Source organism: Leucoraja erinacea, chromosome 20 (genome assembly GCF_028641065.1).
Source record: "Leucoraja erinacea ecotype New England chromosome 20, Leri_hhj_1, whole genome shotgun sequence".
NCBI lineage: Eukaryota > Metazoa > Chordata > Chondrichthyes > Rajiformes > Rajidae > Leucoraja > Leucoraja erinaceus.
Genome location: NC_073396.1, coordinates 7,258,506 through 7,271,563, shown reverse-complemented (window position 1 = coordinate 7,271,563; position 13,058 = coordinate 7,258,506).

Genomic DNA, 13,058 nt, shown 5'->3' with positions numbered 1-13,058 from the left:
TCAGATGAGATTTTTGCAACTGTTTACTATATTTATGTGGTATCTGCTCCGACCTTATAACTAACTCTGCATGCAACAATGTACTCTCAAAGCCACGTTTTAAAACAATTTTTTTTCTCTGGAGCGTCGAAGATTATGGGGAGATTTGATAGAAGGATATAAAAATGATGAGAGGCATAGAGAGGATAGACCAGCCTTTTTCGTCCCGTTTACCCCGGGCAACTTTAGTGACACACGGCAATGTTATTTCGCTCATTCATGAACAACTAACAATGAACATGACAACTAATACCAGAACCAAACACAGTCAGTCAATGCGAAATAAATATGTACAAATCCAGAGCCAACAAAGGTATCCCCTGGGTAGGCGAAATGTACCCCCTGTGGGTAATTTACCCCAGGTTGGGAACCCTGGGGATAGACGGTCCACACCTTTTTCCCCAGGGTGGAAATGTCCAAGACTATGAGGGGAGGGGGGGGGAAGTTTAATGGAGATCTCTACCCAGAGTGGTGAAGGCCTGGAATGTATTGCCAGGGGTGGTGGTGAAGGCAGACACTATAGATAATAGACCATAGACAATAGGTGCAGGAGTAGGCCATTCGGCCCTTCGAGCCAGCACCGCCATTCAATCTGATCACGGCTGATCATCCACAATCAGTACCCCGTTCCTGCCTTCTCCCCATATCCCCCGACTCCGCTATTTTTAAGGGCCCTATACAGCTCAATCTTGAAAGTATCCAGAGAACCGGCCTCCACCGCCCTCCGAGGCAGAGAATTCCACAGACTCACCGGTCTCTGAGGGAAAAAGTGTTTCCTCGTCTCCGTTCTAAATGGTTTAAATCTGTTTAATTTGGCATCGCGGGCAGCACGGTGGAGCAGCGGAAGAGTTGCTGCCTTACAACGCCAGAGGCCGGGTTAGGTCCTGACTCTGGGTGCTGTCCGTATGGATTTTGAACCTTCTCCCCGTGACCGTGTGTGTTTTCTCCGGGTGCTGTAGTTTCCTCCCACACTCTTAAGGCGTGCAGGTTTGTACGTTATGTGGCTTCCCTAAACTTCAAACTGTCCATAATGTGTAGGATAGTGGGTGTGGACTCAGTGGGCCGAAGGGCCTGTGTATCTCTAAGTCTAAAGTAAACATTGTGGACTGAAGGGCCCGTTCCTGTGCTATACCGTTCTCTGTTCTATTATACAGGGGCTTCTTTCGGATAAAGAAAATATTCGCATGGTCTTTTCCATTTCTAGTTAGAAGTGGAGTAAAGAACCATGGAGGTTCATTGCATAATAATGAACCTGTGCATAACAATGGTTCTAACTCCTTGTAGAGCAAGGAAAAGTACTGGGATTCAAATATGAACAGAAAAATACATCAAATATCAAATACACTTGAGTGAAAATAAAATGACCTTTGTTTGCCCAAACTCCCGATGGCCAGAGACTACAGTCATGGGTGCAGAATTAGGCCATTCGGCCCATCGAGTCTACTCCACCATTCAATCATGGCCGATCTATCTCAACCCCACTCCCCTGCCATCTCTGCATAACGCAAAAAGGGATCTCAGATTCTCCTCCCGCTGACTAAAGAAATTCCTCCTCATCTCCTTTCTAAAGGTACGTCCTTTTATTTTATTGAGCACGAACAATGTGGGCCGAAGGGCCTGTTCCTGTTCCATACTGTTCCATATTCTACATCCGATTACCTGCATTGTAGAATTCAATATGTTTCAATTCCACAATGTGCTATTTTCTGGGAGTAAGAACATAGAAACATAGAAAATAGGTGCAGGAGGAGGCCATTCGGCCCTTCGAGCCAACACTGCCATTTCTTTGTGATCATGGCTGATCGTCCCCGATCAATAACCCGTGCCTGCCTTCTCCCCATATCCCTTGATTCCCTTGGCATATTTGTGGATAACCACCCTGGAGAATTTCCCAAAATTGATTCCATCTGCTGTTATCCAGCCACAAGGTGGAGGTTTCAGAGCTATTGATATCATTTTTAAAAGCCATTTTTAATCTTCATCTAACTTCAGGAAATTGCACACATTTTATTTCAGTAAGTGTAACCTCACATAAAATTTATACTTCCCAGGGAGTAGCAACTTTGTCTTTTTTTTGTTCCTTGCAGAGAATTTTTTTGTTCAATGCACGTTCAGAATTAAAGGACGTTCTTTTCGGAAGGAGATGAGGAGAAATTTCTTTAGTCAGAGGGTGGTAACTCTGTGGAATTCTTTGCTGTGGAGGCCATCAGTGGTTATTTTTAAGGCAGAGATAGATAGGTTTTTGATTAGTACGGGTGTCAGAAGTTATGGGGAGAAGGCAGGAGAATGGGGATAGGAGGGAGAGATAGATCAGCCATGATTGAATGGCGGGGTAGACTTGATGGGCCGAATGGCCTAATTCTTAACACTTATGACCTTATGACAAACGTTACAAGCTAAATATTGTAAAGAAGCATGGATGCCAAGAGATTGAACAGCATAAATCTTTACAAGTGAGTGAACAAGTTGAATATTGTGCTTTTTAAAAGAAGCATTTGTGTTTATCTGGTTTCAATAATCAGAGACCTTATCTCTTCAGGGAATATAATGGGGGAAACAGGAGATACAGTTTGCACTAGACACAAGAAACTGCAAATGGTGCTATGACAAAAAAAAACACAAAGTGCTTGAGTAACACAGCAGTTCAGGCAGCATCTGTGGAGAACATGAATAGGTGACGTTTCAGGTTAGGACTTTACTTCAGAGCCGATAGATGATGTTTCATATCGGGACCCATCATGTGACCCAACCCGACACGTCGCCCAACCCATGTTCTCCAGGGATGCTGCCTGCCTGGTTACTCCAACATTTTTGTAAACTGGCATCTTTGTTCCTTGTAGAAACAAAAGTAAAGAAGGTCATTGGCTCCAACCTCCCCTCCATTGATGAACTGTACACAGGAAGCGAGCGGGCAAGATCATCTCCGACCCCTCTCACCCTGCCCACAAACTCTTTCAATCACTTCCCTCTGGAAGGCGACTCCGGATTGTCAAAGCTGCCACAGCCAGACATAAAAACACAAAGTAGTTGCTCTACTCAACAGCCAAAAATCTGATTGATGATACTGATGGTATTTTGTTGGTTCACATGGTGTTTTATCATTAATATTTTATTATTATTAATGTTTAGTGTTTTCTGAGTCATTCGTAACTGTCACTGTATGTCATGGTGTTACTTGTGGGCGGAGCACCAAGGCAAATTCCTTGTATGTGAATACTTGGCCAATAAACGTACTTACTGTAGATTGGTTGATGCATGACAACCAATCATAATAGGTTAGCATCACTAACCCCACATTATATTAACACCCACTTCCTATGTTGCTCAGTTCTGGGAGCAGTCAGGATGCTCTGATAATTAACGATCTACTGTACTGCTATAGTTTGCAAAAAGATTAAAGATGATCTTGGATTTATATATATCGTGTGATTCTCTTGTTTACATGGTGTCAGAAGTGGGATTCGAACTCACGTCTCCAGATACTTTCATCAGTGATCAAAAGAGGTTGGCCAGACTGACAATCTGGCGTACAAACAGAGGTTCTTCTTTGTCTGTGATGAACTGGTAATACAGGATGGTGTCATAGTTAAGGGCCATAAAGTCATGATCCTCTCATCACTACGTGAGGAATACTACAAAGAGGCACACAGCGGTCACCCAGGAATTGATGCCACGTGCAGAACCTGTTCTACTGGCCTGGGATGGCCAAGTACAAACGGGACGGTACAGCCTCCTGCCCCACCTGCAACAGTCTCGCACCACACCACACCAGCGGAGGCAGCCATGATCACATTGAATGGCATGAAGGGCCGAACGGCCTACCCCTGCACCTATTGTCTAATATTGACTTTATTTGATTCAGTAAAATGGATAATAGAAGCATGCAAGTGTTTTACATAATTTCATATTTATTCGACACGGGCTTCAATTGAAATAGGAATCATGATTAATAAACCATCATTTAATTTTAGACTATTGATGAAGATCAAGTTCTATTCTAGTTGGGTTTTCAGAAACCTTATTCAAAACCTGTTAAAGTAATTCATCCCCAACTTGTACATTTAAAACCAAATGACGAAGGTTCCAAGTCATGATAGATTTGAATCAATTCAACATGTTTCATTTTATAATGAAAAGGCTATTTTTAAACTTCTGTAGAGATTAGTCATTTCTCACTGTTTCCTCAGGAAATTTAAAGTAGGTGTCAGGACAATTTCGGATAGCTTTTCAAAGAGTGAATCAGCTGGTGCATTGTTCCATGGCAGAACGGCTGTGGTCCAAATGACACCATGGATCAAAAGGAGGAAATGACAAAGCCTTCATAAGTTCAAAAATTTATAGGAGGGCCATTCGGCCCATCAGGTCTACTCCGCCATTCACAGGATCCAGAGATGCTGCCTGACCCGCTGAGTTACTCCAGCATTTTGTGTCTGTCTTTGTTGTAAACCAGCATCTTCAGTTCCTTCCTACACCTTTCATGTTCATAAGTGCGAGGAGCATAATTAGGCCATTCGGCCCATCAAGTCTTCTCTGCCATTCAATCATGGCGGATCCATCTCTCCCTCCTAACCCTATTCTCCTAACTAAGCAAAAGGATAAAGGGACTGTCCCACTTGGCGATTTTGTTTGGGCGACTGCCGGCATCATTGAACTGATGTATCAGGTCGCCGAAAAAGTCGCGGCGTGACGATGTGTTGACGTGTGGCGTTTCCTCAGGTGTCGCAACATTTTTGAAATATTCAAAATCTTTTGGCGACCCTGATATGTCAGTCAATGACGCCAGCAGTTGCCGAAAAAATCGCCAATGGGACAGGGCCCTTAACTTTGTGAAATGTGTTGTTCAGCAGAAATATTGCTATTCAAAGTTGCACTGTTGGACTGATGTACGGGTCCACCGCCCATTGTCCGGCAACTGGACTTCCAGCACCTCCTTTAATCTGGACAAAATTACGAGAGCACACTTGACATCCCCCCTGGAAGTCAACATGTGGCAGTAAGGCCGGGTGAGGCGGCCAACCTGGACCTCATCAGGACTTCCGCGTCCGATCGGCGGGTCGAATTTGACCCCCGCGGACGGGGCAGTGGAACTGTGGCCGATCCGTTCCCGTAGCCGACTTTGCGGTGCCGGTATCTCGGCCCCACAGCGGTCTAGGCGGACCGTCCCAGTACCGTTAAACTCCTCTCAGAGACCGTGACCTCTGTTGGTCTGGCAAAACGGATAATCTCTGGAACCCAGGGTGCCGGAAAATCGGTGTTGGGCCTGTACCCTCATGATATGTGTTTCTGCCATGTTTGCTTGAATATTCTGATTGATCTTTCAATGTGTGAAGAAGGATGATATTGTGAATGAGGTTTGGGTTGAACACCATTTTAAAGGGCTCACATATAAAGGCGGGCCTTGTTGATGCCTGCAGTAAACAATATGAACTGCAATTCCACCGAATACAGAAAATGAAATTTGGACTTTTGCAAGACCGTTTGATGCAGAGAGGAGACAAATTGCATTGTGATACTTGATTTATGTTACTGATTCAATCTAATAAATAGAGGCATGGAATATTGTAGCTGAGATGTGGATTATATATCCTGCACCCTTATTTCACTCTCATCCTCTTATTTGAATGAGCTGCCAGAGGAGGTAGTTGAGGCAGGTACATCAACAACATTTAAAAACCATTTGGGCAGGTGCATTGTTCGGAAAGATCGAAGGTCATAGGTTATAGGAGCGGAATTAGGCCATTCGGCCCATCAGGTGTACTACGCCATTTAATCATAGCTAATCGTAGCCTTCCCACACAGTGGGAAACTTTGATTCTGCCGTGTGGGGATGTTTTATGTCAAATTCTATAGTGTGTTCTGTTCTTTATTTTTATTGTATGGCTGTATGGGAATTTCATTTCACTGTGCCATCTGGCACATGTGACAATTAAATGTATAACCATATACCATATAACAATTACAGCACGGAAACAGGCCATCTCGGCCCTACAAGTCTGTGCCGAACAACTTTTTTTTCCCTTAGTCCCACCTGCCTGCACTCATACCATAACCCTCCATTCCCTTCTCATCCATATGCCTATCCAATTTATTTTAAATGATACCAACGAACCTGCCTCCACCACTTCCACTGGAAGCTCATTCCACACCACTACCACTCTCTGAGTAAAGAAGTTCCCCCTCATGTTACCCCTAAACTTCTGCCCCTTAATTCTGAAGTCATGTCCTCTTGTTTGAATCTTCCCTATTCTCAAAGGGAAAAGCTTGTCCACATCAACTCTGTCTATCCCTCTCATCATTTTAAAGACCTCTATCAAGTCCCCCCTTAACCTTCTGCGCTCCAGAGAATAAAGACCTAACTTATTCAACCTATCTCTGTAACTTAGTTGTTGAAACCCCAGGCAACATCTTGAATTTGAATCTTGATCTTGATCTATCGTTCCCTCTCAACCCCATTCTCCTGCCTTCTCCCCATAACCCCTGACACCCATGTAGGCCAAACGTGGGCAGGTGGGACCAGCGTAGATGAGGCATCTTGTTCGGCGTAGACCAGTTGGGCCTAAGGGCCTGTTTCTGTGCGGTACGACCTAACGCCTCTAATTGTAGTATCGTGTATCTGTACACTGCGGCCGACTCGATTGTGATCATGTATTGTCTTTCCGCTGACTGGATAGCGCGCAACAAAAGCTTTACACTGTACCTCGGTACATGTGACAATAAACTAAACTGAACAGAGAGCTGGCAGCGTCCTCTTTGTTTCTCCATTCAACTCTTTATCTGCAATGTCCATGTGCATGATGCACTCACATACACCACACACCTCCTCGCTAAATAATACTATTTACAAACGCCCAATCATTGCGAGTTTGCTTCATTAACTTCCAGGTGTTCACCCAATTACTTTAATTTGGCTGCCAAATGAGTTTGGAGTTAACCAGTTGCAGCAGGTGAGATGAAATATTATTTAAGATGATTAACCAAAGCAAACACTGTCAATTTGAGGTTGAAAAGCTGCCAGAATTATGAGAAGATGTGTTTATTGGTGGTAGTTTTCTTAGTGGTGGTACGGCAGTTAGGTTTGTGGGTCGTCAAAACAGGGCGGACCACGTGAAGGTTGCAATCTTCCCGCCCCCATCATGAGTCAGTAGTATTAGAAAGCAAAGCAGACAGTCAGGTCTAGATGCTGTCTGTAGAGGAAGTCTGAAGTCTAGACAATCAGTCTGAAGAAGGGTCCTGACCCCAAAAACATCACCTATTAATCTTCACCAGAGATGCTGCCTGGCCTGCTGAGTTACTCCAATATTTGGCGTCTCTCTGAGGTCTGGATACTCTTTAAGAGCCTGTCCCACGAGCATGCGACTGCATGCGGCGAGCGAGCGACCAAACCGGAAGCGGGGGCCGCGCGGTGGTCGAGTGAGTGATGAGAAGTTCGAGCGAAGTCCGCGGGAAGCTCGCGCGTGACGTACGGCTTCAACACGATGCGTATGCCCGTCGAGGCGGTGCGTAGGGGCATACAGAAGTAGCTCACCACCACCGAGTGTGACTGAGGAGTGAATGAATAATGCGATGTAAAGCGCCTTGAGTATCTAGAAAGGCGCTATATAAATCCCATCCATTATTATTATTATTAATATTTGACGGAGAGAGCTGAGAACACACCAGAATGGTTAATAAGGAACAGAGAGAGAGGAGAGAGAGAGTTAGACTGTAAGTTAGAGAGTAAACAAAACGACAAGAGCAATAACTTTCATAAGAACAGGGTAGCTGACAAAATCAGATCATTTAATCTGCGCCAAATGGGAAAAAGGCCCGTGGTCATGGTCCGTTTATACGTACTGTATATTTACCTGCTTATTGCTTATCAAACACTAGTGGGCCCTCTAATGGAAGCAAGCAGTCACTAGCGGTTATACTCCATTTATAGTGGAAGATGTAGTGAGGAAGAGAATCTTGACTGAAAGATATCAATGCTAAAGGGAGCATTCAGATTCAGAAAACTTTATTGTCTGTCGTAACAGAAAATCTCCCATTAATTGACCATACTGTAACAGTGGGGGTGGAGGGGTGGGACAGGGGGGGGGGGGGGGGGGGGGGGGGGGGGGGGTGGGGGGGGGGGGGGGTGGGGTCAAGGGGCAATATATCCTGACAAAGCTGTTGGGTATAAATGCAGGAATAGCAAGTGATAGAGGTCTTTAAAATGATGAGAGGGATAGACAGAGTTGATGTGGACAAGTACTGTACAGGTACTACAGGTACAAGGCATTGGTGAGGCCAAATCTGGAGTATGGTGTACAATTTTGGTCGCCAAATTATAGGAAGGATGTCAACAAAATAGAGAGAGTACAGAGGAGATTTACTAGAATGTTGCCTGGGTTTCAACAACTAAGTTACAGAGATAGGTTGAATAAGTTAGGTCTTTATTCTCTGGAGCGCAGAAAGTTAAGGGGGGACCTGATAGAGGTCTTTAAAATGATGAGAGGGATAGACAGAGTTGATGTGGACAAGCTTTTCCCTTTGAGAATAGGGAAGATTCAAACAAGAGGACATGACTTCAGAATTAAGGGACAGAAGTTTAGGGGTAATATGAGGGGGAACTTCTTTACGCAGAGAGTGGTGGCGGTGTGGAATGAGCTCCCAGTGGAAGTGGTGGAGGCAGGTTCATTGGTATCATTTAAAAATAAATTGGATAGGCATATGGATGAGAAGGGAATGGAGGGTTATGGTACGAGTGCAGGCAGGTGGGACTAATGGGGAAAAAAATTTGTTCGGCATGGACTTGTAAGGGCCGAGATGGCCTGTTTCCGTGCTGTAATTGTTATATGGTTATATGGTTATAAAAGTTAAAGGTTCAATCTGACTTGGAAAAATGAAGTTTTTATTTATTATTTCGGCGCTGGTTCTCATAACCGAAGATGAACATTTTGGGGAAAATGGGAATGGGCATTTTTGAATTTTAAGAAGGAACTGCAGATGCTGGAAAATCGAAGGTAGACAAAAATGCTGGAGAAACTCAGCGGGCGCAGCAGCATCTATGGAGCGAAGGAAATAGGCAACGTTTCGTCCCGAAACGTTGCCTATTTCCTTCGCTCCATAGATGTTGCTGCGCCCGCTGAGTTTCTCCAGCATTTTTGTGTACCTCTGGACATTTTGAAAACAGTTTCAAGAGTGCCCCATGTCTGAGGAAGGTTGCCCCCAGCGATGGAGAGGGTCCAGAGGAGGTTTACGAGAATGATCCCGGGGGAGGACTGGGATTGTTGAGCCTGTACGCGCTGGAGTTTAGAAGGATGAGCGGGGGACTCAATAAAATGTACCGAATAGTGAAAGGCCTGGATAGAGTGGATGTGGAGAGGATGTTTCCACTGGTGAGAGAGTCTAGGACCAGAGGGCACAGCCTCACAGTAAAAGGACGCACCTTGATAAAGAAGATGAGTAACAATTTAATTAGTCAGAGGATGGAATTCATTGCCACAGAAGGTTGCGGAGGCCAAGTCAATGGGTATTTTATCTATACATGTAGATAATATATAATAACCAAATACAATAAGTTAGTAACCTCAATACTAGCGGAAAAAAACACAAAGTCCTTAGTCCATAAAACGGTCTATAGCTAATAGGCTAGTTCCATGTGATATTCAAAAACCTGACTGTGCTGGGAAGAAGCTGTTCTTGAGCTAAAATAGCGGCACGGTGGCGCAGCGGTAGAGTTGCTGCCTAACAGCGCCGGAGACTCGGGTTCGATCCCGACTACGGGTGCTGTCTGTACCAAGTTTGTACTTTGGTACGGACCAAAATTCTTAAGGGGTTGGACAGGCTGGATGCAGGAAGATTGTTCCCGATGTTGGGGAAGTCCAGAACAAGGGGGTCACAGTTTAAGGATAAGGGGGAAATCTTTTGGGACCGAGATGAGGAAAACATTTTTCACACAGAGAGTGGTAAATCTCTGGAATTCTCTGCCACAAAAGGTAGTTGAGGCCAGTTCATTGGCTATATTTAAGAGGGAGTTAGATGTGGCCCTTGTGGCTAAAGGGATCAGGGGGTATGGAGAGAAGGCAGGAACAGGATATTGAGTTGGATGATCAGCCATGATCATATTGAATGGCGGTGCAGGCTCGAAGGGCCGAATGGCCTACTCCTGCACCTTATATAACCATATAACAATTACAGCACGGAAACAGGCCATCTCCACCCTTCTAGTCCGTACCGAACACGTATTCTCCCCTAGTCCCATACACCTGTTTTCTATGTTTCTATGTTTCTATGTTTCTCCCCGTGACCTGTGTGGGTTTTCTCCGAGATCTTCGGTTTCCTCCCACACTCCAAACACTTTGTGTCCCACCGAGTCCACACCGACCAGCGATCCCCGCCCGCACATTAACGCTATCCTACACACACTGGGGGACAATCTTACGTTTCCACCAAACCAAATAACCTACAAGCCTGTACGCCTTTGGAGTGTGGGAGTGAAACCAAAGATCTCGGAGAAAGCCAACGCGGTCACGGGGAGAACGCACAAACTCCGTACAGACAGCACCCGTAGTCGGGATCGAACCCGGGTCTCTGGAGCTGTAAGGCAGCAGTTCTACCGCTGCGCCAGAAAAAAAACATGCGGCCAGTTGGTGATGGGAATAGTATCAACATGCTTATGCGAAAATGTTCTTCACAATAAATTAGTCCTCGCATTCATCTGTTTCAATCGGACCATCAAATGAACCCTTGTGCTTGCTATTCCACCCTAAACAGTAAGATGCCTTACACCAGGGCCACCCCATGTAGTTGTGTTAATCTCTGAACATAAGCAATTGCCGGAGAACAACAATCATGCATTTTAACCAGAAACTAGCTTTCTTTTCCACATGAGGACACATTTAAATTGCTTTTTTACCCGTGATTTGTTTGAGCTGGAACAATCAAAAGAAGAAAAAAAAACACATTTTGAATTGAATAAATTTCACCTGATGACAGTGTTTGGTTGTGGGAAATACAATGGCGCTGCGGTAGAGTTGCTGCCTCACAGCGCCAGAGACCCGGGTTCCATCCCGACTACGGGTGCTGTCTGTACGGAGTTTGTCCGTTCTCCCCGTGGCCTGCGTGGGTTTTTCTCCGGGCGCTCCAGTTTCCTCCCACACTCCAAAGACGCGCAGGTTTGTAGGTTAATTGACTTGCTATCATTGTAAATTGTGTGTGGAGGATAGTGTTGGTGTGCGGGGATCGCTGGTCGGCGCGGACTCGGTGGGCCGAAGGGCCTGTTTCCTCACTGCATCTCTAAACTAAACTAAATTAAACTAAACTAAAACCCCTGTCCCACGGTACGATTTCATTCCAAGAGCTCTCCCGAGTTTGCCCTGATTCAGACTCGGAGATTTACGGTAAAGGCCACTCGTCGGTACTCGGGGCTCTCGTGGACATTTTTCATCATGTTGAAAAATCGTCACGAGTCTTCCGTGCCTACCTGCCGTTAGCGAGTCTTCCCGAGTACCTGCCGTTAGCGTTACGAGTCGCTAACATACGTCCCCGAGCTCCGACGTACCCGCTACGTTCATTCTCCGTGCTTACCACGAGTTTGATTTTTTTTTTTAACTCGGGAGAGCTCTTGGAATGAACTCGTACTGTGGGACAGGGCTTTTAGCAGTAATGAATTACGCATCTGCAAGCAACAGCATTTGGTTGTATTACGCATTTAGTTCAATTAATTTGACTTTAGTGGGACTAAACTTTGGAAGCCAAGTGCAAAAGCATGCTGCTTCTACCATCTGGCACTTCACTCATCTCAACCCAGTGACAAATTCCCTTTGATAATTCTCTCTCAAAGACTCAGAAATGTCACCGATTGCCCAACTCAGTCATATAACGTTTCGTCATCTTCGCCGCTCATGTTGAGGATTCAAAAGTGACTCACACCTCCCCATCGGCACCCCCCTCCACAATGCCTGCTCCTCCATTCACACCAGCATCCTGCTCACACACATATACAAGCACATGCATCATGTTTAACTGTGTAGGAAGGGACTGCAGATGCTGGTTTACACAAAATGCCTGGAGTAACTCAGCGGGACAGGCAGCATCTCTGGAGGGAAGGAATGGGTGACGTTTCGGGTCAAGACCCTTCTTTAGGGTCAATTATTCGGATTCTGAAGAAGGGTCTTGACCCGAGACATCACCCACTCCTCTCCAGACATCATATTTAACTTCTGATAGCTACTCTTTGTGTAGATCTCTGCCGTTATTGACTTGGGATCGATGCAACATTAATCGGTAGTTTAGCTTAGTTTATTGTCACGTGTGCCGGGGTTCAGTGGAAAGCTTTTTGTTACGTGCTAACCAGTCACGTCATTCACGGTGTACAGATACAGGATGCAAGGTACAATGTTTAGCTCAAAATAAAGTCCGATTAAAGATAGTCTGAGGGTTTCCGATGAGGTGGATGTGAGGCCAGGAATACCATATTGCATCATTCACAGGCGCATACTGGTGCTAAAAACATGAGTTGATAGTTGTGGGTCAGGCACGATCTCTGGAGTCATGGATGGGCAACGTCTCGGGTCGGGACCCTCCTTCATACGAAGAATAAGTCTGACGGAGATTCCTGGCCCAAAATGTCACCTATCCATGTTCACCAGAGATGCTGCCTGACCCGCTGAGTCACTCCAGCACTTTGTGTCCTTTTGTGTGTTAACCTGAATCTGCAGTTCTTTGTTTCTACGTTATCCAGAGATGCTGCCTGAGCCGTCGAGTTACTCCGGCACTTTGTGTCTATTTCTGTAAACCAGCATCTGCGGTTCCTTGTATCTACATGAGTTGACAAGTTGCAATCGAGGATTCCTATACCCATGGACAATGCCAGCTGAAACCAGTCATTTGAGAAGAAAAATAGATAATTGGATGCCTAGAATCCCAAGGTTAAAGATAATTGCCACATTTTATTTAACAGACAACAACACAATCAGCCTTCCAAAGAATGTTCAGACAAGTGGAAAGCAATATGGTCCATTAAATTTCACGAGCGTGCATATTGAATATGTTAT